This window comes from Pagrus pagrus (assembly GCF_965226575.1).
Source record: "Pagrus pagrus genome assembly, chromosome: 6".
Classification (NCBI taxonomy): Eukaryota; Metazoa; Chordata; class Actinopteri; order Spariformes; family Sparidae; genus Pagrus; species Pagrus pagrus.
The window spans coordinates 17,971,536-17,998,831 of record NC_140190.1 but is presented as its reverse complement, the minus strand read 5'-3'; the positions used below and the strand labels follow the sequence as shown (position 1 = coordinate 17,998,831).

Sequence of the window (27,296 nt, the reverse complement as noted above, 5' to 3'; positions counted from 1 at the left end):
CCTGAATCTGCAAATGCACCGTGGTGCACCATAGTGGCCTTTGAATCAAACATTTTTAGTTATTATTCAAATTAAATCAAGTCAGGGCAGACGGGAAGAGCAGTCAGAAGAAGCTCGCTGCTGTAAATCTTGAAGCTCTACCTCTGTGATTGCTCAGGCCACCGCGGAATAAAGATTAGAAGAAAATCACTAATCACAGCGGATGTCATTAGCATACCACCAATAACGGGATGCAAAAGGGAAAAGAGGAATTGCCTTATAATGCTGGATAAAGTACGAATCAATGCCATGTATGGATGCACACAGCTGCTTGACAAACAGATATATTCACTTCCAAACATGGGTAAAGGAAGTGTCTAATAAAGATGTTTTTTTCAATGTTTTTGTCTGAGTCACTCGCTGAAGCACTTGATGCTAATATCACATTCCCCCTCTCTCTTTTGATCAGCTTTTGCAGCTGGGCTGCCCTGCCTCACTTGGATGCATCAACAAAGCTTGAAGTGGCCACTCTAATCTGGTTAAGTATTGCCTGGTTGGGGAGAAATTAGCCGGATTCTTTTAACTTTTCAAACAAACATAATACAGTCAAACTTGCTGGATGAGAATCAATTACATGAACTGAAAATAGGTTCATTTCTGGAAATCATCTAATACATCTATTCAATGGCATATGCCTGTAGTGTCACATCGGAGCCATATTTCAGTCCAGTGAAATGAATGAAGCAGAGGAGTATCTGTCGAAACACCGCCGGAATACGCTTCACAAATCTTTTTCACCCAGTGGTGATATTGCCATTATCTGCATTACTTCAAAAATAGTTATTCCCAGCCTAAATCCATAAGATATTAGAAGGAATAATGGGATAATTTTAGGGTAATAGCGTAGTTTCTCACTATGATCAGTTGGTTATGTGACCGCAAACTATTGTCCTTGTGGCAGAGCTTTCCATGAGTGTCGGCCGCCGGCCAAACAGTCCATCCGCCTTATTATTATGTTAATTTTTTATTCTAATAAAATAGTTTTAATTAATAAGTTGCTATCCGCTATGTGTGTACATTTCACAACCACTAGCCTGCGCTTCAAAACAATGTGAGCGTGATGATAGAGAAACCTGCTTATCTGTCTTTATCGGTCCTGCCCTCACATCTCTATGAATGTGTGTGCACCGCACATGCTCAAATGAGTGTTTGTATCCTGCTGAGTAGAGAGCAGAGAGTCATCTTCAGTGTTTGACAAATATTAGCAAAATAATTGACAACAAAACAGAGTAATAATTTCATTGATTGCACGGACAGATGACACCCTCATAAGAAGGGCTAGATTGGAGAACACCAGCTGATGCAACGTGATGATAAGCATTTAAGAGTCCACTGAAAGCACTGCATCTGTCTTTGAAGCTATACAGACATGTATGTACTTGAATGACCACATTAATTAATTAAAAAACAGGCAATGTTGTCAAGGTGACAGACCTATGTCATATGAAGGAAATGTAGTATATCTCTCAACCTCACACTGTAATTTTACAGTTTAAAATGTCAGAGAACGTGTTTGTGTTTTTTTGCCAGAGACCAACTATGCAAACTAACGTCAGATTCCCTAACAGCTTTTCACAGACTGTGAGGGATAAAATGCACAAGACTCCTAATTCTTTACAATAAAACACTACAGGTTTACAATCGAGTAGTCTAACTCATTTAAATATGCAATAAGTTTTATATGATGTAAAAGTGTCATTGGAATGAACCAGTCGCCACCAGATCTGGGCTTTTACTGTGACATTTCTTCTCCAGGCGGTTTGCCCCAGACCCCCCTGGCTGACTCCTTTTTCCCACTGGCTGGTTACCCCATACCCTTTGTGGAAAGCCCTGTTGTTGTATCGGCCACTAAATAAAATAATCTATGTTTAAATCATTTTCTGTTTATTCTGTGAAGATTGAGAACTATATTTTTCTGAAATACCAGCGGCTGCTTTGCTCTGAGACCACCGATGTAAACAGAACAATAGATGTCTGTACAAAAGAACGTTTTAGTTTTAACAGATATATGGTTCACTCGATCAACCTAAACCTTTGATATACTGTTGCTGTGCAACCCGTGAATCAGTTAAATTAAAACTTGGAATAATTGTAACAATTAAATGAACTTTCCACTCAAGTGTCATATACGTTTTCGTATCTAAAGCTGAGACTATCCATCTATGTACCTGTCGAACAATGATATGTTTAGATTAATTACCACAAAGATAGTTAAATAAACATTTATATTCCTATTTTGATATAAACATCTCCTCCGTATCAGATATAAGACTGAAAAAACAAAGCAGAATCCTTTTATTATCGACTTGCTGAACAGATGGTTCGGAGGGGGAAAAAAGAATATGATCACAATACTAACATTTTTGTTGTATTGAACATTTTCTCCCATTGGATCTTTAGGGCAGATTGTCTCCATTTTTCAATGTGTCTAAACCCTTTGTTTGAGAGAGATCTGTTAAATCTGTCTTGCTGCTAATAAACTGCCATTATTCCCTCCAACAAGGCTGTGCTCATTAATAATGTCTCTGTCAGATGCTCATTCTCTTCTGTGAAAATAGAAAATATCATTAATTACAGTTTCTGTCACCCTGTGACAGCTCGAGCAATTGTTCCAGACCCTGAGTTCTGTTTCATTGTGTCCATACCTAGTGACCACCTATTCTTTACTGTCTCAATGGGGATGTCCAGCATGCGAGAGCCACAAAGGCCCTGGGAGATCTCACCACACATTGCAGAGCTTCTGTCCCAGCAACACATTAGTCATCCAGGGAGCGATTGAGTCTGGTGGTAAACTCAAAATGTAGATCTATCTCACTCTCTCGAGCAGAGATCAGGAGAGAGATTGAGTAGGTTTACTTTTCATTGTGGATTTGTTGTATTTTTGCAACTGAGAGAAATATCCTCCTTGGAGAAACAGGGATTTTCTTATTCAGTTCGTCAACTGGGGGTAAGAGAAAAAGACTAGACTAGGCTGCAGCAGCTGAATGTAGAAGAGTGCATTTTATGTACGAGTAGAGGATCTTATTGCATTAAGGAATGCTCACGAATGAAAGAAAAACGGTCAGTGTGAATACAAGGAAACAGTCGCAGGACAAAGAGCCTGACTCTCTCAACATATCCAAGCAGTGTGTTAACAGAGGGAGTTGGCTTGGGTTGTTTAGTTTTACATTATGTAAACAACAGAGCAGCCCACAATCACAGAACAACTGTTCCCCACAGCGTTCCCATGTCAGACAGATATGTGGCATACTTCAGTGAGTGGTTTTTATTCAACGTAATACTGCAGCTACCATACATTAGGCGCAAATTCAGACTAGAAATGTTTTTGAGTTTATTAAGTGCTATCGGTTGGCCGCCAGGTTGTTGTGAGGCACCAGTATGGAGTAAGATGTCATATCAGCCTTCACGCAGAGCTCATTTTAGTTTGTTTATGTATGTTTTTTGGCTTCAGGGGGTAAAATAAGAGACAAACACGACTGTTTCTGCTCCAAAAATTGAAATGTTTCCCAAAAGGTGTTGGCGTTTCTTCACTGCATTCACAGCATGTGCATTAAATTAAATCAGCGAATATTAAAAGGAAAAATAACAGAAGAAAATGTATTTTTATGGAACAAAAGCCTAAACATTCTGTATCAAATGTACGGATATCTTTGGAGTCTTCTTCTGTTGCTTAAATTTAATGTTAGCCTACACTACACAGGTCATGTTAGTGTATCAGTGGGTGAGTCAATACGGTTTAAACTACATGGTTGATTCTGACGGTCCATACATGGCCAGAAATACTCAAATAAAACAAATTCAGAATGAGAATTGTAACTTCGTGGAAAATCATGAAACATGTTGAAGGCTCATCCTGCACATGGAGGCGTATATTAATTATTTTTTACAATGAACTCTTTCTTTTTCTTATGACGCTGCCACGGATGTATAAAAAGAAGAATTCACCAGAGGGGTGTGCAGCAAACCTCACGGTTTACTGTCCAAAAACACAACTTTATAACTATGTTTTCTGATGTGGGTGAAGCTGGGTCATGTTTTATAGAGAAAATACATTTCTTTTTTTAGACATATCCAGGGCTGCACAATATGGAATAAACACATGATCATCAAGAATTTTCATTTTCACTGACAATAACTATTAAAGTCATGATAATGTTGCTGGGAGTCTGAACCAAACAAACATGTTTTCTTAAAATCTGGAGACTGACATTTATAGAGCAGGGCATCTCTGCAGCACTACGGTACTTCATTCATGCTGTTTTGTCACACATTTTACCCTTATCAAAACACTGCAGCTTCTGTGATTTGTATATTTATATATATTTCTATAACACTTGGACAAATTGCGCAGCTCTAGTAATAACCTTTGAAGGAATCCCCAACCATTGACATTGTTTTAGGGATAGACGGCAACAATTTTCTGCTTCTGTCACAAGGTTTGCATCAGCATGTCGGAGCCAATAAAATCCAGTTCTATGTCAAAGTTGGATGAGAATGAATCATTTAATGTGTATCAATAACCTGAAGGTCTTTTGTAATGATACGCATAGGACATACATACAGAAAGGGGATGCAAAGATAATGGTGTGATCCACATCGATTGGCTTCATTTCATATTCTGTCTTTAGATATTAGGCCCTGACCATACGTAACGCACCTTGGGCTGATTTTAATACAGTGCGTTCATTCATGTACAACATATGTTCTTCAGAGCTGAAATGTCACTGAATTAAATGTTATAATAAAACATAAAGGCAGTGTGAATAAATTAAATGGCATGTGATAATAAACAACACTGGGCTCAAATCAAAATCAGTCACTTAAAGAAAGAAAAAAAAGACGCCGTTCTTCAAAGGCTTTTCGGGGAAAGACCTAAATGTGTTGTTCATTATTCATTTCCAGGAAAGGCCAAAGAATTCATTTCATATTCGGTGCCTGTGATAAACCGTATTAATGGATAAGCTGTCGAGGTACCATACTGTTTCTTAAGTTATTGCTGAAATATTCTTTCACACATTCTGTCAAACACAGGATTATATGACACAATAACGCAGACTTTGGTTAAAGTTTCCCATGATGGATAAGCTTTGTAGGATATGGTACCAGACCCCATACATGGATGTAATTAAACAAGGGCAAGTGATAGCAATAATGTATCATCCACGAGAGCCGAGGTCCTGGCTTCCTACGAACCAGTGTTACCAGAGACAAATGACTTGCAGCAGTCGCCAGCGTCGCTTTTAACTTTGCATGGTGCAGACACAGGGAGGGAGCGTCTCCCTATCAGTGGTGGCCCAGCCAAGACAAATGGACAGTCATAATCCCCCCACTGGTGGAGAATGTGGTTTATTAGAATACGATACAGTGGATGTGAAATATTTTTCTCACTGCGCGATTCAGTTTCCAGCTCGTTCCTCACCACACACAAGTCATCCTTGACAGTTTTCACTTTTTTTGAAATGGCTTAGCCATCTTGGAGCTACTGCCTTCAAAGTTAGACAAGTTGTCTGTCAAGGAGGAGAGTCTGAATTTTATTATTACTGCCTGTTCAGTCCCCTAGTAGAGAAAAGTGTGCAGATTTAAGTAGGGCGCAACACTATGCGTAATCAAGTTGGCCAAAATGCACAGCGGGTTTTACTAAAGAGAAATATGCATTCCTAAGTGTCCTAAATTTAGAGACTCATTCTGGTTTCTATTGGCTGTTTATCTATTCAGTTACAGGATGCTGTTTGGGCCACGCATGCAGGAAGTGCTGACACAGAAAGATTTAGCTATTATTGCATATCATTACATGAATAAAATATGTGTATGATTACATGCAAAAGTTTGTTCAACGATTCTCCAATTTAGGTTTGTTGGGTTAGAGGGGGGGAGGCGGACGGGGGCGGGTTTGGTCAATAGCTTGAGAAGTAATAGGTCTATGACCCGTGTTAATAATGAATAGAGAAATTACAAAAAGCAGTTTTGTAATTTTTCAATAGACAAACGGTTGCATGAATTATAACTTTTCCTCGAGTCGCCTTGAACCTTGATTTGCATACATTTTCAACAATCATGTGGTTAGATAAGTATTAAAGAAAAACTCATTTGCACTCTGTATACCTCCACATGAGAACCTCAGTGGCTTTGATTCACCTCCTCATTGTGTTCCCCTCCTCCTCCGCTCCTTCAGCCTACACCCGCTACATTGTCATTCATGTTAGCCTGACTCTCGGGGCTCTAAAACACGTTCTGCTTTTATCTCATACACTCTGGTCATTTCCTTTAACACAGTAAAGACCTGCGGTGCTAAGAAAATCATTTATGGCTTCTTATGTCCTGTCCAGTCCTCAAGGGGTCCTGCAGTGTCAGGGGAATGTAGATGAGCCCAGCTTAGACCTCGTTTTGCCATTTTTTGATAGACCTGCAGATGGTTCTGTGCACACCGAGACCCCCGACGGGACCTTTTATCCTTGTTCTAAAAATGACCGTCTGAGCTCTTGATCATAGGTGGTTCAGGAGAGGGTGAGTCCTCATTTCAACCCATCATTTTTCTGTAATTCCAGTTGCCCATAAGCGACGTTTCACATTAAGAAGTATTTGCTTGGACAGAGAGACATTATTCACCTGCTTTTTAATATCTTAATGCCACTGAATTTGTATTCAGCCGAAAGTTTTCTGCAAGGAATTCACACACAAAAGATTTATGTTGTAATTACTTGAGCATAATTACCGGGGAAACAGTTAATCAGCATAAATTAACGAAGCAAATAGTTTGGAACATGTACTTGAGGAATAAACATAATATCAATTATAATGAAAAACAGAAATTCAGGGTGCTCAAAAATGGCTTCAAAAGTCTTTGTTCCACATTTTTCTTGAGGGTGGAAAGTTGAAAACGTATCTGTGTTTATTTGTGTTTAACTTTTTATAAAAAAAAGTACGATAACAATTGTACAGACGTGCTTGCTTTCTTTTGCTTGGTATTACTTAAACGTCTTTCTGGATTGCTGTTACTAAGCCTTTGCATCTTACAAGCACATTTTTAGCATTTGCAGCTCCACAACATCCCTGCATTTGATCCTCATTATTATTTAAGACCATATTAAATGTCTACAATGATGGGTTGTAAAGCTTAATGCATAAAATAGTTACTCAATGTTTAATATGGGAAATAAATATGTAATAAATCATATCCTGTAAGTGTGTAGTTTGGGTGATGGAAGTTAAGACTTGAATGTGATATGAATACAGTTTTCATACTGATATTTACTATTCAGGTCACTGATATTTTGGTCCCAGTTTCTTCATATTTTGACCAAACTTTGTGCCCCAAACCTGCAAAGGTGCCACATATTTCAAGAGTCGAGGGAAACACCTGCCAGTCTGTCACAGGGCGAACGCATTCACATTCACACCTACAGGCAATTTCCAGTCTTCAGTCAACCTGAGCTGCATGTCTCTGGACTGTCGGGGGAAACTGGAGCACCCGCAGGAAATACACAAAAAAAACACAGGGACAAACACGTGAACCCGTTTTGCTATTAAGTGTCAATGTGCCTCCCCCACTGAAATCTAGACTAATGCAATCCTTTTGCAACAGCAGTTTCTATGAGGCATAGTGACGCGCCACTCCTACTCAGTGGAGATGCAAATTATGAGATACATTAATTTCCCCCCTAGAAAAAATTGTTCTTACTCAGCCATTACTGTTCACTCAGTCGTTTTTGAAGCAACAGTTCGGTTGACCACAAGCTGTAAAGTGAAATAATCTCACATGTCCCCTTGCTAGCTTTTTCTGGAACTTTAAATTGTATCTCAGTCTTATTCAGTGGAAGGAGTTGGTCAGGTATCCATATTTGCACTTTTACCCAACTACTTAAATTATTGACTTTTTGATCTTTATAAAAACTCCAATCAGTGTTTTTATTTAAAAAAAATAATTATACTATATTTTATTTTGACGCAGTCTAAAGCTGTGATTCAAGTAAGAAAAGAGAAAGACATTATCTTCAACAAGAGAAAAAAAATATATCTTTGCCTGACGCTATAATCCAATACATGACAATATGGCAGGATTACCACTGAATTCATCTTAAAGTAGGTCTTTGCAGCCTTCCTTTGCAGATTACAGAATGATTTTGTGAAAAGGATTTAGAAAAATATTAGTAGATTAAGGTTAAATCCTGAATTGTAGATACACAGGAAGCGGACGGGCAGGGAAATGCTGGAGTTAGAAGTAACTTTCACATTTTAGATACAGTGCCTCGGTGGCAATTTCTTGTAAATCCAACCATTTAACATGTTGCAGAGATCACCGGCTTTGTTCTTTATAAAGTGAGAACTGAGTGTTGGAGATGTAGGAGTCATGCCTCCCCCAAAATATGCTATCAAAGAGAAGTTGATTGAAACTAAAATTGAGGTAAAACGGTTGAAAGTGACTAAATGCTGATCAAACATGACAACCGAGCACAGAATATCAATTTTAATCTCTGTACCTACTCAGGAATTCACTATTTTAGAATATTAAAGGTTCAAAAGCGTTTACGCAAGAAGTTGCAGTAAAGCGCTAAATTGTGGCTGAGCATGAGATTGGATTTCATTCAGCATAGATTTCCTCTCTGAGTCAGGTACTGTAGCATGGATCAGCCCTCCTCAAGAGTACAGTTAACAAACTTCATGTGTGGCAGGGGTTAGCGCTTATGTGCTCAGACAAGGTGCTGTTTGTAGTGACTCCTAAAGGAGGCTGAGCACTGTGGATTACAAGCAACGTTTAGCTCCCACCCCAGACAACATGAGTCATAAGCTCTAAAGAGCTGCCGCATATGTCTGCATCGCAACACCATTTGTGATATGACAAAATGACCTTTGGATTCAGACCCCATCTGCCCTGCCTCGAATGTTTACAGAAGAGCGAAGAAGTGCTTTGTGTTTGCACTGACTGGAGTTTTAGAAAAACATGTTCCGCAAACAATCCAGTTTTGATAAATCTTGTCCTCAGTGTAACAAGCTGCAAAGTCAAGAAAGTCACTGTAGGAAAGCTGCGTTGCACTTTTGCCCGATATGGTCATTTTTCCTCCAGTGTTAGATCAACATTTCACTATGCTATGCCTTCTTGGCATCTTCTTAGGTAAAGCTGTGTCTCAGACTTTAACTATGGCCGTGTATGCAGTAAGAAACTCATTAAGATTGGTTGTGTTTGTTGTTTCAAATGACGATGTTGTTGGAAATTTCTGCTTTAATGTATCTGGCCTCTTTCAAACACAGTCCTGACATGTTATCGCCGTGATGATGGTGAACGTTCCAGCAGACTCAGGGAGTCATGATTCTGGCCATCTGGCCAATACAAGGTCAATTTTACTCTCCTTTGCCTCTGTTTTTGGTCTCCACTGACTCCTGAGGGAATTGTCTGAAATATCTGACTTAGCAGCTGCACGCTTAACTATTTCCACCAGCTAGTCAAGAGCTTTGCTGTTTAGCGCTGGGCAGGTGGCGTACAGTGGATTTACACATTATTTTTGGGCCGAAAACAGCTGTCTGCTGCAGGTGTAAACAGGGCGAGAGTGAACTACAACATTAAAGTTGACGTCTGTAAAACCAAAAGATGAATTTAGTCTAAAGACTGAATAACTCCATATAGAACTAAGGGGAGCTGCAGAGTAGTGTTGTCGCAATACGGAAATTTCCAACTTTGATATGATATCATGAAAAATCTAAATTCGGTGCCATATTCAATTACACAGGAAAAATAGACACAGCAAAATGACACTAGTTAACATTAAATATCGCACTTTACTGGAAACTCTTAAAATCTTTTGCACCAGCTATACCCAAGTTCTGTCTTAAGTTAGGGTGCAGAGTCTACCATGCCTTGAAACTAGTTAGTTTGATACTAAAGCTGTGTCGATGTTTGGTTGCACCACGGAGACGTAATGTTCATCTTAACTACTCCACACACACAGATAGCCTGCACTGGCTAACTGTGTTGAAATAGTAGACCTAGTTGTTCGTAATTTTGGGTCACCCAGATACCAAATTTGCTTGGTGTCTACTTACTCTCAATGTTTCTGTAATCAAAGGCGCATCCACTGAGTGGGGGATTGGCTCGGCCCGCTGGCCAGCGCGTTCACATTGCAACTGTAGTGGCCTGGGTTGACACCATACATACATACATACATCATCCTGCTTGGTAATCCCATACTCTGCCTTTCTCCGCCTCCTACGACAGGGATGTGGGGTTGGGCTTGCAGGAGGCTTTAAAGGCTTTAAAGACATGATCAATGAAAAAAAATTATATCTAATCCATCTCCATGTTTCAATTATATCCTAGTTTTTGTCAAATATATGTAAAAAATTATCTTTTTCATTATATGCAGTACGTATATGTATTAAAGTCTTTTCCCCCCGCTCACATTTTGAGGACTCCTCTTTAATGAGGTGTGCATACACACGTTTATCCAACTGAATGTCGGTTGACTGGCTTAAACCACCCATCATGACAAAAAAAAGCCTAATTCTACTGTGTGGGTTGCCCTAGTTAGGTGTTTGCATCTCAAAAACTTTGTTTACGTCTCCAAAAGAGAGTGGTCGTACTCTGATTTATTAATTACTTCCTCACCCTCGTCTTAATTCAACACTGTGGCTGAAGTAGGGCAACAGTCCTCCACCGCTCCACGGTGCTGTGTATTTTCTAAGCCGTGAACACTTTTGAATCTACTTGAAAGTACTTCAGGTGCATTTAACATTAGTCCATGGAAAAAAAAAATCACTTTTTCTATCAAACTCTTATTTTAGGAGTTCAATAATTGAAAAGGGACATTTTAATTAAGCTACGATAAATTAATAAGTTGCATCCTTTTCTCTCCTCCTTGCCTGGACGTCCACCAAGCCCCCCTGTGCTTTTTATTTTCTTCTTCTTCTTTTTTTTTTTTTTAAATAAACTGCCCAAACAATAAAAACAAGAGACGTACAAGTATTCAAATTAGAATTATGGTCTCTGCGGGCCAAGTGTAAAATTGCTTTCACCTCCTCTGTGTTGACCGGCAGGCCAGGTCATTACTGTAATTCCGCTGTGAAAGTATTTTGCTGCAAATCAACTTATAAACTGTGGAAATTAACAAATCAGTCTAGGATGGTTGAATTTGTATGGAGAGTACAGAGATTGTCTAAAACGTATGATAATTAAGGTGAAGCCAACCAATAAGCCTGAAAAAAAAAAAGGCAACAGTCAAATTTTATTCCACATAGAAAATACCTCTCTTACTGCTTGTTACTGCCACTGTGTTTGGTGTTGTTTACCTGCAGTATCTGTAACACTCCACATATAAATACAAATATGACATTATTTAACTTATCCACCAGATGTGCGCTGGTCTCTCCCTCGTTTTGACATTTGACATAAAGACTACACAAATTAAAACCTTGTATATCACTCGTTAGCACCATCAATCAAACGTGTAAAAAGGTTTAAATATACAACACTGCTGACATGTGGAACTAGCTGTTGACATAGCTCCGATACATTAGGCCCCTAAACAAACCATTCCTTGGGAAATCATCCGTTAACGTCATGCTTTTGGCAAAAATGTGTTTGCGTTTTTAGCGTAGGCGGGTGCTCTGCTGTTAAATCAATCGGTGACCATCATTATTCTTAACTGCGCTATAAAAGAAGGCTATTTGTTCTTGCCAAATACGTATACATTTCTCGTAAACCACGACACATTTGTTTAAATGAAATGTTTCATATTGTGCAGAGTTTTGTTGTAAATCAGCTTTCATGTCCCCCCTCATTTTCTGATTTGTTAGCATCCATTTGAGCATCATATTGCCATAAAACCACACAGTAGTTAACTTTCTCACTCTTTTTTCAAGGTGTTCAGAGTATACGGTCAGAAATACACACGAAACTGAGATAATAACAGTTAATCAGTCAGCAGTAACTGCTTTCCACTGACAAACGGGACTGACGCCCGCCCTGCTAAATCACTGGCTTGTCAGTTGGAGTCATCACAGTTTATTTGTTACGTTTATCTTACTGAGGAAACTGATAAGTAAATAGGTCTCAGGGGAACGAGTCCTCTGATAATAGAAAAGAGTTCTAATGGTTTTGATGCCTCACTGGATAGTTTGCTTTTGGACAGGAAGTGGCCCCCGTCCTGGAGAAATCTGACCTGGGCATGGGGGGTCAGCAGCTTGTCACAATTATCCTCCAGGTCCTTTGACTTCCACATTGGGAGAAAACAAGAGTCGTTGTCTCCTGGAGCTCTTACTCTGCTTTTGGCCAATCAAGAATGTCACAGGAAGGGAAGAATCCAGTTGGCAAAACCTTTATCAGCCCATCAGCACCACTGCATGACATGGGAAGACAGCCAGACATTCTTCTCACAGGAGATCAGTTTCTTGGCTCAGCCTGTGTTTAAGTGGGTCCTCTGCCACTTCTCTGTTGCTGATAGTAACCCATTTGGCAGCCAGACATGACTCGGCTGCCTGGAGGAGGGCTGAGGTGGAGGCAATGAGCAAATCCAGTCATTGTAAACTTCTCTGCAGTCATTCTAGGAATGTTTTGAGAGCACTTAATTTGGCCTATTACTCACATGGCTTCTCAGAGTCTCTCTCTTTACATCTCTCTCAGAGATAACGCAGATCTCTCTGGCCCAGAGCTATTCATTTAGACGGAGGGATCAGACGGTGTGATCACCCAGAAAGCTGCACACCTGTAGTGCAGAGGGCTTCAGTGTGTTAGCTGATGGACACTGTGACAGGGCACTCATGCTTTTGCCGAGGGCTGTCACTGCCCAGTCGGAGACGAGTGTTTCAGAGAACAAAGTCACATTGAAGCCCAGCTTTTCCCCTCTGTGCTTTCAGTATTTCTACAACAAATCTAGGTTCTAAATTTCATTAAACTAAATTGCAAAATGAAGAAAAAAAGTGAGCTGATTTTATTTACTTTTTTCTTGAAAGACGACTGAAATGATAAATTGATTAGTTGGCGGTTATTATAATATAATTGACTACTCGTTGCAGCTCTTATATAATGTAATGTAATGTATAGTGTTATTATCTTAAGGGATCGATAAGTAGGTTTGTTTCTCTTGGGTAAGTTTCACCAAGTTTGTGTTCTAAATCACAGCAGTCACAATGCAATCACAATAAAATGGCCATGTTTACTGCAGATGTATTTTGCATTTTGGTTTCTTTTGATGTATCCACCGACCTCTTTGCATTTTGATTTCAGATCTGTATTATTTTGCATGTTTCATAAAAATATATTCACATATACATATTAGCATTCAAAACGTTTATTTTTGCACTGGTTTCAACTGATCCTATAGATTTTTGTTTACAGTAATTGAAAATAAACAATTTCATCACAGCTTTCTGAAGCCCAAGGTGTCTTCGATTTGCTTGTTTTCTGTCCAACCGAGACACCGGATCTCAAAAATGCAAAAACCTACAGCAAATCTTTATAACTGAAAAGCTGGAACCAGCGAATGTTGATGATTTAAACAATTAATAGAATGATCAGAAAAGCAGATTCATTTTCTGTTGCAATTAATTGACCATTTACATTGTTTAATCAAGACGATTTCAACATTGTAAAGAATTGTTGCAAATAGCCAACTAAAAAGTTGTTAAGTGTAGCTTACATTTCAAGCACACATCAGTTTGTTAAATTCGGCTGAGTGAGACATTGTCCTCCCAATTCCTAGCTAATAAGCCAAAAAAAATTAGTAGTCATTGACTAAACCTTTACGTATTTCTGTAAGCTCTCAGTTAGATGAAGTGTGTCACACACTAAGCGTATCATCCACTGTGTGATGAGGCCATGATTATGCATGTCACAGCACTCAGTCATTGTTAATCAATTTCAATTTCTCAGTGATCCACATTACAAACGTGAAACAAACGATAATGGTTTCAACGTGGATAATACATAAGATGTGATATCTTTCTGTCTAATGTTAAATATATGATTGTCTGTATGTTCTTTTACCCAGGTCATGCCCATTTGTACCATGCGACGTTGGTTGGCGCCATGCATTCTGGGAAAATCTCAGTCCAGCTCTCTATTTGAAGAAGTAGGCAGGTAAAGGAAATGATTCAAATACTCCTTTTTCACAGCTTTAGAATAAGAGTGTGTGAGTTTGTGTGTGAGAGAGAGAGACTATACAAACTTTACTGCATCAGGATGGGGCCCAGTGCCACATCTTTTCTGCAGACAGAGTTTTTTTTGCTTGTTTGTGATTTGTGTAAACCTTATTTCACGACGTGCCATCTCCAGAACAAGTTTGCTGCTTCAAAGCCTCAATCCAGAAGAGTAAATCTTTTTTTAATTTCCCTTATTTCCAACCATTGACCACTAATCAATAGGGTTTTGCCATTTTTCGTGGGAGCAACAGCAGTTTCCTTTGAGGGTGCAGTTGAGCAGTCTGTTTGTTTAACAATTTGTGGGCAGCCTCTGTTTATATGCTCTCGTGTGAGTGAGGCAGCTGTTTGCTACTGTGATTGATCAGTTTTAGACGGACTGGTCCGGGCAACAATGAAGTTTAGAAAGCTGTCTCAAAGATAAATGTGCCAGTCCAATGACTCCCAGCATACAAATGTTTTGGCTACGGCAAATTAGTGGCTTACAATTACTGAGGAGGGGGAAAAAAAAGAAGATTCACTTGGATTCAGGCTACCTCTTCCTTCCACCCTGCTCTACGTCAGCATCTCTCCTGGCTCCACTTAGCCACACCATCCTGACTTTCCTCTGCCACTCTGCCGCAGCTCCAGTGCCATCCTGCATCCTGCCTCTTTCCACTTCTCTGTCAGAGAGGTAATTATAACCAGAGCGGTGGGAAAGAGTCAGTGCTGGAGGGTTAGCCTCGAACCTGCCCTCTGAGTTGTGAGCCACGCCACCTTCTCTGTGTCCATCTTCTGGGATGGCTGGCAGAGCTTTATAAATGACCCTGCCACCGGCCTTTCAGAAGCAACCGAACAAGCCAGAAGTGAGCCAAAGAGCCACTTTACAAGTTGCCTTTTGTCAACGGCAGTAAAATGGATATTTCTCTGAGCACCAAGCCTAAATGTTGTAATTGGCTCGAGTAGTAAGTAATTTGCGAGATATAATTTCCGCAGCTGCGAAGCTGTCAGTGCTGAGGTGCTTTTACACTGACACAGTATTTCTCCTCAGACATTCCTTTAGTGTTATTTAAAATAAATTGAAATGCAATATTGTGTCATTCTCCCAAGAAAAGACGAACCTACTTCTCGGCCTCTTCAGGGAATAACACTATACATTACATTATATAAGAGCTGCTAGATTAGTCGATTTGCCGATTTAAAGAAAATTAACTGCCAACTAATCAATTAATCATTTCAGTCATTTTTCAAGCAAAAATGGTAAATACAGCAAATAAGAAAGATAACTGGAGATATGAGGTGGAATTACCAATACACAGTGATGGAATGTAACAAAATACATTTACTCAAGTACTGTACTTAACTGCAAATTTGAGGTACTTGTACTTACCCTAAGTATTTCCATTTTCTGCTACTTTATACTTCCACTACATTTGGAGGCATGGAGGCAAATATTGTACTTTTTACTTACTTGCATTTATTTGATAACTATAGTTTGGTTTAGAATTACTTTGCAGATTACATGCTGCATCAGAGCCCAAGTCGAACATTTTTACATGTATTTATTTTAACCGCAATCAGATAAATTAAATTAATTCTGTTAATCTAAAAAATGCTGAATATCAAATTGTTAATTGGTTGACCCGTGTTATAAAGTATATGCATACATGTAAATATATGTATAATTATTATTATACAATAATGTATTATTTTTACGTGTACTTCCGATACTCCGAAGCCACAAAATTACTTTTGATAAAAATACTTTTACTCAAGTATGACTTTTGGGTACTTTGTAATATGTTATGCTATTTCCTGATAGACCATAGCTAAATTAATTGATATGATAATATCATGAATTATTGCTGTTTGTTTGCCTTGTCACTCTTGTGATTGTGTGTGTTAATAATTTGCTTTAAACTTTGTAGTACTACAATTAATGACATCCATTCAACCAAAGTGTGTTTGGTAGCAGTGCAGGCAAAGTGGCAGATCCAAACGGTAAAAAACTAAATCCTTCCGCTATTTGCGAGACATCCTTGGTCTCATTCCAATTTAATATTCATATAAAAATCGTTTGATCGTAAACAATACTATATTAGGAATAAACCAAGCTAACAGGGGAAATTATTGCTGCTCAGTGACATTTATATTCAATACTGTGTGAAAACGATGCTTTGTTTGAGTCGAGCAGTCACAGGATTTAGTTACATAGCAAATTGGACAAAACCAAGCTAATCATTTTAAAGGTAAAATAATATTAAAGGGAGAATTGGTGCTTTGTCATAATTAAAATATATTTGAGTAGTAGAATGAAACAGGAAGGAGGGGAATGTTTACCTATTTCAACTTTAATTGAGGACAATATCAATTCACTCTTGTCCCCACAGAACCGAGGTGCTATAACGTTCTGCTACTCTCATGACAAGTTTAGATCCGGGGCCTCTAGATCTTAAACCAAATATATAGCTTATTAATAGAATTTATGTGCCATATACGGTCTTCTCAGGGATGGGCTGCCTAATTATCCCAGGAGCTGAATGATATTGGTGTGCTTTATTAATGTTCCACGGTATTGCCAGGGACAACCAATAAATACGGCACTGGGGATTCCACCAAATGAAATGGGAATACTTCAGTCTTTTAATGAAGCACTGTCAATGTGCACCACATATACCCTTATTTAAATATGCACATGATCCTTCAAAGACATATTATACAAAGGATGGGTAAGTGATGGTAGCTGACTTGCCTTTTACAACCCAAGAGCTGCTTTGAGTCGCCTTGGGTCCTTCCTCGTAAGAAAAACAACAGCATTGCATACAGATAAGATTTGCCGCATCTTTTTTATTACGATGATATTGTTTGCTAGGTGGACTTAATGAGCACCTTGGGGCCTTGGCATGGCTTCACTATCTTTTTCAGGTTCTCTAATCCTGTTGGAATTAATGGGAAAAGTTTACATTACGGACATGGGCACTTACAGCAGTGGGTCAGGACATGGAAGCACCAGCCCTGGTTTCTCTCACCTTTCATTGGAACATAATGGAAAATCAAACATCATTATCAGTACATCGAGCCATAAAAGACAAATGTGTGTATTACTGCTCACACTCTGTTTTCCTCAGTGTTTTATGTGCTCCCCGAGGAGATGTTAAGGCCTGTTGCAGAACGGCCATAAATCCCAAACTTTGTCTTTTTTTTATCGCAAAGGGAGGTTGCTGTCTGGCTGAAGATTGACCATGGCTCAGGGCTGGATAGAGACCTGCATGACAGGCCCCACTGAGGACTGAATGGACAGCAGTGTCTGATGAATGGCTTGCCTCCCTTCTTAATCACAAAGCACTCACACCAAGTGAGACACCAACAAAGGCAAGTGTGGCAGCGCTAGGCAAGTCCAAGGTTCCCAATATACCTTTGGTGACACACTTTGACTTTTTGTGGTCGATCAGTGCGGCACCTAATTCTCAACTGGTCCTTGTTGGTCAGTTCACATGGAAAGGTTTCTTATTTGAGTATGTTTCTTTGTGTGCACCTGTATAGCAAAAATACATAAAAAAGATCAAGGCCAGCTATGAATTGACACTACTAAAAAGTCCCATCTGTCTAGTCAAAGCCTCACATAGCTTATTCCTCTGTGCCACTGTGGATTTCTATGAAACTTGGATTGAGGATGGGTCTTGACCTACAATAGAGCCCAATAACTTTTGGTGCGGATCCGGATAAAGAGATGGATCCAGATTTTTTTTTTTTTTCTCACTTTTCTTTTACATCGTGTTTTTCAAGAATTTCTTTAATTTCAACAGTAACAATGCATGGATCTTGATAAGTAAATACAATTTGAATCACATCCTAGATCTGGTGATAAATTATGGGAAAGAAGTTGGGGTGGTTCAAAATTTAGAGTGATGCAGTGATATCAAGTTTGATATTGGATCAGGCTTGACTGAATTAACGGGGACTGTAGGGCCTTGGGGGAGTTATGCCCTCCACTGAGTGCCATTCTAGTTTTAACTGTATTTTTATGGCATCAATAGGAAGGAGCATTGTTGCCATTTTCGGGGCATGTATTGACATTAGGGATGCATAATACTGGAGTTTTTGCCTACACTTATTATAATGGCCAATGGCAGATGTAGACATACAAGACCTACTTAATCAATGTGTCATTAAAGTGTCATTTTATTTATATATATACATAAAGCATTTATTGGCCCATATAGGACCAATGGCGTGCCAGTATTTTTGTGCATCCCTAGTTGACATCAACACAATTATAGAATAACTGCGGTCTTACTCTTTAAAATGCTGATGCTTGGATTTTCTTACAGATGTGAATAATAGATTTGAACAATATTTCACAAATACAAGATGCATTTCTTTCTGTCTCCTCCCCTCCACAGTTGCTGTGTGTTTTCAAGAAGATTTTCTAGACTTGATGTGAAAATAATGTTATTCTGACTCCCATTTAACATTTATTGCAAAATGTAAATCCTAATAGTCAGAAAAAAGGCTTGTGTCAGTGGGAAGAGGTGACCCTAAATACATCCTTCAGTGTCTGCACATTGATGAGTAGAAGGAAGCAAAATTGTCCTTCAGAGCCTTTTATTATTTGAGCAAGCTATTGCAATGCACGATGCACAGTGAGCCCGGAGCATGGCTTGCATTTGCTGTACACTCCACTGCAAAATGAGACTAGTCGAGCCCTAATGTAACCAGCAAAAGCTGGATAAAAATCTATACAAACTCAATTATGAATCAATTTGAGTTTGTGTCAGACAGTCTGGTGCCAACAGAGTGGATTTTTTATTAACTTATGGTCTGGGAAGAATGAAACACTTTTCATTTGTGTACTTCAGTATGTTGCTTCATGATTCAGGGGAAGGGTGTTCACACTTTGTCTTAGAGGGACTTATCTCTCATGGTGGACCGGGGTTGAGAGGCACGCAGCGCTCTGTGTCCTAATTGTGAAATCAAAAAGGTTTATTTTCAGTTTGTTACTTCACTGCTCAAGATTGTCGAATTATAAAGATGTGAGGAGATAGAGAAGCTCTTTTCGCAGAGCAGAAGGTAGCTCAACAGTTGAATGAGTAATTAAAATTAAATCCCTCCCACACTGATTCATATTACCACACTGCTGTAGTACGTTTGAGTTCAGATGGATTTTTTACCCTGCACCCCACTGTCCTGCTCTGGCGTATCAAACTAGGTCACATGCTTGAATATTCATGATCCTCTATGACAACTTCCCGCTATTCCATGTCAAGACCTATGTTAATTTTGAGATTTGCACATTTGAGCCCACTCGAAACTCTTTAACTTCACTGCCTCAGATTTCTGAGCACCCTGAGAGTCAGTTTGACAACTGTAGCTTCTCTGAAAAGAAAATATTGTGCTGAACAAGACTTCATCTTATCAGTGTTTGCTGCAGTTATTTCTTTGCTTTACTGGACATATGGCTGCCATTTTGGATGGTCAGTCAGGCTCCAGCTGTGATGGCCTGAGATGTTATTGATTTGAACAAGATAGCCAGGTGGCCAATGGGATTTCCAGAGAATGCACGTAGATAGATTGTGCTCCGATTCTCATGTGTCACCGGAGAAATGACAGTTGAGACTTAAATATTCTGAAGTGCAATGGCCAGTTAGACCGCGGCTCATCAACATGACAATTCACGTGTCAATCATTGTCAATCACGTCGTTTTCATCAGCCAGTTGCCGTCTCTATTATGTTGTAGCGTGCGTGCGCAGGGACAAAGCATTCGCACGTGCACACAAACACACACAGGTCCCATTGGTTCCATTAAAAGTTGCCCTACAGTAGTTTGTCCGTCTTGGTCCCTAACTCATACACCTGCCACTTGCCGGGAAAACCTGCTCCGTCCCTTAAGGTCAATAAAGCACGAAAGTATTTCCCAACAGAAACGACGGTGTTTTCTCCTGACATTTCAGCCCAGCGTCTGATGACCTCTCATTAGTAAGAAAGTGGGTCATATAGGATCTAGTGGTTATCTATTCTTAAGTGGGAAACAGAAGTTGTGTCGACTCCATCTTGGGAAATAAAACAACCCTCTTGCTAGTCATTTACTATTTTGCTGCCAAGAGCAGCATCATTAATTGGAAATGGTGTGGAATGCTTGGCATGGTCCTTTTCTAACAAGTTGACTGAGAACTGAGGCTTTCACAGCCAAACTGTGGGTGCGTTCAGCACAGACACAGTAGGGAGGGAAAGCAAAATGTGATGGGAACGCGCAATGTTAGATGACAAAGAGGAAAGCATTTTAAGAGGTAGTTAGGAGAACCATAATTCTATATACAGTACCGAGCGGTCTTCAAATATATTGTCCCGTTGTTTTATTTCACTCCTCTCCCATTTGCTTTCTTCCTCTATCGTTTCTGTTTTCGCGCTTTGCTTTTTTTTTTTCTCTTCAGTCGTTCAAAATTACAACCGCCCTGTTGATGTATCTTGAAGATGATTATCCACTGAGATTGGGCTTCTGTAGCTGAACATGCCCAGGGGAGCCTCATCACCCCCGCTGTAATAGACAAGAACAAAAGGAGTGGAGAGGGAAGGAGAGGAGAGAGGCAAGAATTCCACAGAGCTACAACAAAGAACACAGTCAAATCTTCAAACCTCACCACCACCGCCGCCCGCCCCCCTCCCCGCTCACGCCATCTACGGCAGCCGTTCAACCTGCTTGCCGTGAAGATAGCTCGATCCTCATCTCACCCTAGGAGAGAGATATACTGAGGCATATTGATCATAGTCTGCTTACAGCTGTCATTAATTCAGACAACTCGGAGCTTAATGAGAAGTTTTATTTCTGCCTCTCAGTCCCTTTGTTACTCAGTTGCATGAGATGCCCCTCCACCCGCCCTCCTCCTACTTATTGTGACATAGATGCTGCCCCTCTCCACCTCCCCCTGCCAAATCCAACATTTAAAGATTTATCTCTTAAATGAGAACCTGTGGTAAACAGGCTAATCTGTTTGGCAGCACTCACGGTCATGGCTGAATAAAACATTTGACAACGCTAAGCCCCTGAATCTTCCTATCTCTCTCTGGCAAAAGGCCTCTCGCTGCCTCCCTTCAGGGCTCCTTCATTGTTAATCCTACCGATCGCATTCTTCTAGCTTTTTGCCGTGCTGCAGGGGTGTGGCCGGACTTTTGTCTCGTCTGACAGAGAGTTCATTATGTGATTGGCGAGGAGCTAATGCAATAACGCTCATCACGTGCCGCTACCGGGGCCAAGTCCAGCCATTCATGCAGCACTCTGTTCCTCTTCCTCTCCTCTCTCTCCCTCCTGTCTTGTGGAGGCAGTCTGCCACCTCTCCTGTGGTGACAGGTTCCCTCTGAGGTATTTAACCACTTGTCTTGCAAAACCCCTTTTAATTGAAATTACCCATTGGCTGATAAGCTTTTGGAGCCTTATCAGGGAGGAGATATAGTGGTTAGGGTCTTTCATGCTGGAAGGTTTTGCTGTGGCTTGCTCTTCTCACTCGTTTTCTAATTGTCTTCCTCGGGCTTCAGTTCTCACCTCAAGTCTGTCTTTTTTTTTTTTTTTTGTCCAACTGGATGATCTTTTATTTCTGTTTATTGCTATCTGTTGCTCACTTTGTGTCCTCCTTTTTTTTTTCTTCTCCTCCACTTTTTTCCAGCTTTGAAAGTCGCCCAGTCAAGCGTCCTGTCCTGTCTCTTTGGTGATATAGGTGGTGTTGTCGCGGCCTCGTACCGTGCAATATACTCCATGATCCAGTAAGCACTTTCGTTTTTATCTGACACACACAGACCTATGAACCACTATGACACGCCTCCCCTGTTGTGAGCTGTCAGGAGTCACCGGTTAACACAGCTAATGCTGCTCCAGCCAGTCTCACTAACCTTGTGTGTTTTCAAATCCAGTAGCTTCGCAGCGGTCTCGTCAGTCAGCTCGCTCAGGCACATTACGCACTAATGCAGAAGTACCGTAATTAGGTCACTAACAATCTGCTATTTCAATGCTGTCACAGTCAAAACTCGACAAACCTCCCTCCCACACACATGCACACTACTACTACTACGAGTGAGACAGCAGAATCAGCAGCAGAAGACAATTTAGTGATGGCATCATTTCGTTTTAAACAACTCAGTCAGCTTCTGCCGGGATGAAACCATCTCTATAGGATGATCTCCTTGGATTGGGTTCTCTGGAGCATGCACACTTCTTTTGTGTAGGACTGAAAGAAGAATGATGTTATCAAGTCCTCTACAGTGCGTTGGTTTGGCAATAGAAAAGCACGTGAGCTTGGTTCAGTATCCACTCTTTCTTGCTGCAGCAGTGGCACACTGCACTTCTGAATGGGCTCCAACTCGGCAGGCTGGATTCAATATGAAAATGCAATCTGCATAAAGCAAGGTAAACAACCTCACCCGTATTCTTACTCTCCCAAAGATGACATGAATACATGCGCGGTAGGACGTGCTCACGAGCACAGTACACACAGCTCAAAAGGCTGCTTGTATGTTTAACAAAACACATCGCAGCTACCTGGAAAGAAAGAGTCAGAGATTTCTATTTTTTTGTTTGATATTCAAATACTTCTCCTGTGAGTCAGTAAATAAACTTCAGCCCGTGCCCTGTTGAATATAATTTGAAGGCTATGGCCCGGCGAATACAATTTGATGAGTACTTACTATGCTGAAACCCACATCACTCTTCAGGCATGACACGAATGAGCAATTCAGTGGTCATTTATAATGAAGAGGCTGTTTTTATCACAACTCTTGGTACGAACAAATCAATGTGACACCAGTGTTACATCTGAATAATTCATCAGCGGTTATTAGGCCCTTTCATTTACATGTAATAATTGGAGCGACTGCTGCACAAGCGCCTGTATGATAATAGTTATGCTTAAGCTGTCAAGTGCATACAATGGCCAATAGATCTCTTGTACTTTGTGCTTTATATGTATGTGCTTAACTATTTGATTGCTGAAATGATGTGTCAAAGTAGGGGATGTTTGATTAGCAAGCAGCACATGGCAAATTGAGCCACAAATGAGGGTTTTTTTTTCCTTTCAGATTTCTTTCAGAACATTAAACACAGATTGAGTTCAGCCTGTGCTAAGTCAAGATGACTCCTGCAGTGAATTAGTTTAGTTTCAAATTAAAATATTTAAGATTTAGCTAAAACCCCTGGCAAAACCAACACAAGACAAGAATTACACAATATACTGTAGGTGGAGCATTTTATCTTAAGAAGTGCAGTCTCTACACACACACACACACACACACACACACACACAAACCCAAAACAAAATATTTTGTTAGCCTTAACCAAGGGGCATTTATTGCCTCAAGCGAAACACTCGCTGGACAAGGAATAATGGTTGACTGAAGACATTATTATGTTTCTCCTCAAAACATAAATAGTCAACATCAAATTAACATAATATCTAGAAGACATTAGGTACACAGCAAGTTGTGCAAAGTAACTAAATACATTTACTCAAGTAGTTCAGTTTTCCACTACATTTTTAAGTAAGATGGTTAAAAAAAAACCAAAAAAAAAAAACCTTAAGAATACACATTAAAAAACAATCATCTCACCACCACCCATATTTATCTTTTGACCCTTCGGTGGAGGCCTGACCACTAGGTTAGGAACCACTGAACTAAATTACCCAACTGTATAAAATGTAGTTAAAGGTGTAATATATAAACAAGTTTCAACAGAACGTGAAGGAATAACAGTTTGACATAATGTCAAAGACGTCTGTGTGTTGTGTTGCAGAGATATTACTGAGGTTAGCATGCTGACGACCAGGCCAGAGTCCGATGATATAGCTAAGCCCCTCCCCCATAATATGTAGGAGATGTGTGTGGTGAGTTTGCTACAATGTCAAACCTGTCTTGGCGGTCGTAATTACAAAAAAAAAAAAGACTCACAAGTTGTCAGGAAAGGAAATATTCTTAGACCTGTTTTCTTCACTAAACACTAGATACAACAATACAGCCTCTCAATTTAAGTTTCTCTCTTTCACCAAACTAAGATGAGCTTAATTGTCATATTAATTGTCAAACTGGAAAAAAACAAGATAAAACTTACCAGCACAGTCTTGGTTTGTCTTTCCACAATCACCTCCGGTTTGGCCAAAATAAATCCATAATTCACTGAGTAAGATGTGAAAATATTCTGGCTCTAAATGCTGTTTGCCCTGCTACCTGCCTCTCTAATGCCAGACCTCCCGCTCACTCCTCTCCCACTTCACGCCTCTCCTGTACCCTCCTGTGCCCTTCATCGTTCACGGAGTCCGAGTCCTGGTCGTATCTGCTATAAATCACCTTGGCGCTGTTTTCACTGTTGTCTAACTGGCCTGCGTTCACTGGGAGGCTGCTGAGTCCGCTTCCGTTGCCAGCCCGCTGGTTGCTTCGGTACTGGTGCCCATTCTGGTGGTGTTCCCCGCCATCATTCCCCGCTGGGTCCCCCACGCCGTGGGCCTGAACACTTCCGTCTCTCGGCAGTCCAAAGCTTTTGTACTAGCAGTGTAAACACAAACACTATACTCACGTAACTCAGCTAGAGGATTTCATATTCTGGCATATTCTGATGATATGCCACCCCGTTGTTTGTAGGCCGGTTCTTACATATTGCATCTTCAAAACTACTGTAGTCCCACCTTGATCAGCTATAACAGTAACAGAGAAACATACATATGAAATAATAGATCAGTCACAGAACAGCTACTTGTGATGCTTTCAGTACATTTTGCTAGATTAAAATGCAGGACCTTTATTTAAGAAAGGATCTGAATACTTCCTCTGCCACCGAACATATCACACCACATACTTTTTATAAAAAGCAGATTTGGTATTTTCCACCTGTGTGCATTCCAACAGATGAGCTTACAGCATAGTTGAAGCTGTGGTGGAAGAAGGTATTTTTGAGTGTGACCAACAAGCTAAGTGAAAGCCTTGGGCTTTCATATTTGAGATTTATTCAAGCATGTTGCATGGAAACCAACACAACTCAGGAGTTGAGGTGGTAAAATGAGCAGATTGAAGACAGGGAGGAAGAAGGAGCAATGGTCTGCAGATGGAGGAGGGTGTGGAAAAGCACCAGTGTACCGGACGGGCGTGACCTGAGGAACACCATGTGGAGGCAGAAGGGCCCGCTGGAGCCACCTGAGCCTCGACTCTGTCTGAAACAGGAGTGCTCCGTTGACAAGCCATCACTCAGAGACTCCGACGGAGCTTTCAGCAGACCCCCGTCCTCCCCACACCAGCCCCCTGACACACACGCTCGAACCCTACACCACAATGTATGTCAGCACAGCCATTAGGGTAATTGCTGATTACATTCACAATTGTCTCACACAAGCCTGCCAGACGTGCGTCAATCCACAGCTAGGTTTTCCTACATTTGGTCTGAAAGACGATTGTTCAGAATGCTGACTTTTATTTCTGACAAATTGTGGTCTCTGGTGAAAATGGAGTTTGTTGTTTTTTTCTGGACAGAATTTGTTTTTAGTGCAATATTCTCACCCTTCCCTCGCTTGCAGAGTGAATTGTCGTGTGAGATATGACTGGCCAGACATCCGAGGCAAGAGATGAAAACTCACGGCAAATGCTTTCGTTTTTAGGCCCGCTGATGGATAAGTGGACAATGTGTCACGGACAGGTAACTGTGAAAAATTGTCGTGTCATGCCTGTAGACGGTCAAGTTATCTGCGGGATTCAAAGCGGTGGAAGTCCTTGCAGGCTTTTTTTTTGAACAATGCTTTATATTAAGTTTGTTGTGTTTTGTTTTTACATGGTCCATCTGCTGTGTCTCAATTTGAAGTGTCTATTTTTTTTTTTACACCACTAATATCTAGTCAAAATGAGTTTTTATTATATATTAATTTTCTTCCAGAATCTGTTTTTAAAACTTTTAACCAGAGCTTTGGCAGACCTAGTATTGAATGTTGAAATTAAAATCATAACCAAAGAGCTTCTGTTCAATCAAACTCCAGTGCCTGAGTCAATTTAATTGTACATTTTAGGCTGATGCTCACAGAGAGGCTTACAGCGAGGAAGACATTCTGTGCCCTGTTGAGGGAAACTTTGAAACAACAAAGTCTCGTTTAGTTGATTGCACATGTGACCTTTTTGTTACAGGACACTCTCTTTTAATGGAGAGCAGGTTTGCTGTATGAATAAAGCAGCAGCTTCTTACATTCTTTGTCCAAACCCTCGGATTGATCAGCTATGTTTTCTTAAGGCTGGTGCAGTCGCACCGATGAATATTTCACTTTGTATTTGGGGGCAAAAATCAGCTCTCCTTGTTAAAAATGCATGATTTCATAACAGCTCCATGATAACAACATTAACCCATTCAAACAAAGGCTCACCTTTGCAATTACACCAATCAGAGGTGATATGAAAGGGAGGGCATACTGATCTGGCCTCCTGCATTCAGGCAGCGTCTTCCATTTCTTTATCATGTTGATTTCAGATGATCACGCTGAGTTGTCTTCAAATGTGTTATTCATGGCTGTTTGTGAACATCACTTGAGTAGAAAATTGCTTCTGCCTGTGACTATATGGTCAGGGCAAAAACTGATGCTGGTGGTGGTGATGGCAGAGGTATAGAGATGGCGGTTAAGGTCCTCCATCAGTACCAGGTGATGAGTTTATGCGTCCTCACTCCCCAGAGGCCCTGCGGCCATGACCTCCCATCCGTCCCCTCACGCTCTCATTCATTTCACTTTCATAAGGACCAGTAATGACTTCCCTCCAATGAAAGGGAGCGAGGAGGAGGCTGAAACACTTGTTGGGGAGAAGTGGAATCTTCTTCCTGCGATGGCAATTGGTCGTGCTCTTAGAAAACGCTGCAAGGGGGGTATATAGCTATTACTGAGGTCACACAGGACAGGAACAACAATCATTTTCACCTTCTCATGTATGCACACTGCTTTGTGCAGCTGGCATTCAAACAGACTGACACATGCCTGAACCTACACATGCGTGCATGTACACCGATAGCACACACACTCACACAGTGGCTGACGGACCGATGGCTCTGTGCATTGTAATATGCTTGGGAGCCTGTACACGGATTAGCAGCTCATTTCAGTGGCTGCACAGTTGGCCTTCACAGTCTCCCAGAGGAGGGAGACAGCTGTGTGGG

General features: G+C 40.5%; 1 protein-coding gene across 6 annotated transcripts in view; it reads left to right on the top strand.

The window, feature by feature from the left end:
* Positions 1 to 27,296, top strand: part of adgrl2a (adhesion G protein-coupled receptor L2a) — a 212,027-nt gene that overhangs the window by 73,459 nt on the left and 111,272 nt on the right. For all 6 annotated transcript variants that reach the window (XM_084355337.1, XM_084355335.1, XM_084355334.1 and 3 more), the window contains 2 exons: positions 14,016 to 14,104; positions 17,356 to 17,514. The gene's annotated coding sequence lies outside the window, so the exon portion shown is untranslated. The remainder of the gene's footprint in view (positions 1 to 14,015; positions 14,105 to 17,355; positions 17,515 to 27,296) is intronic.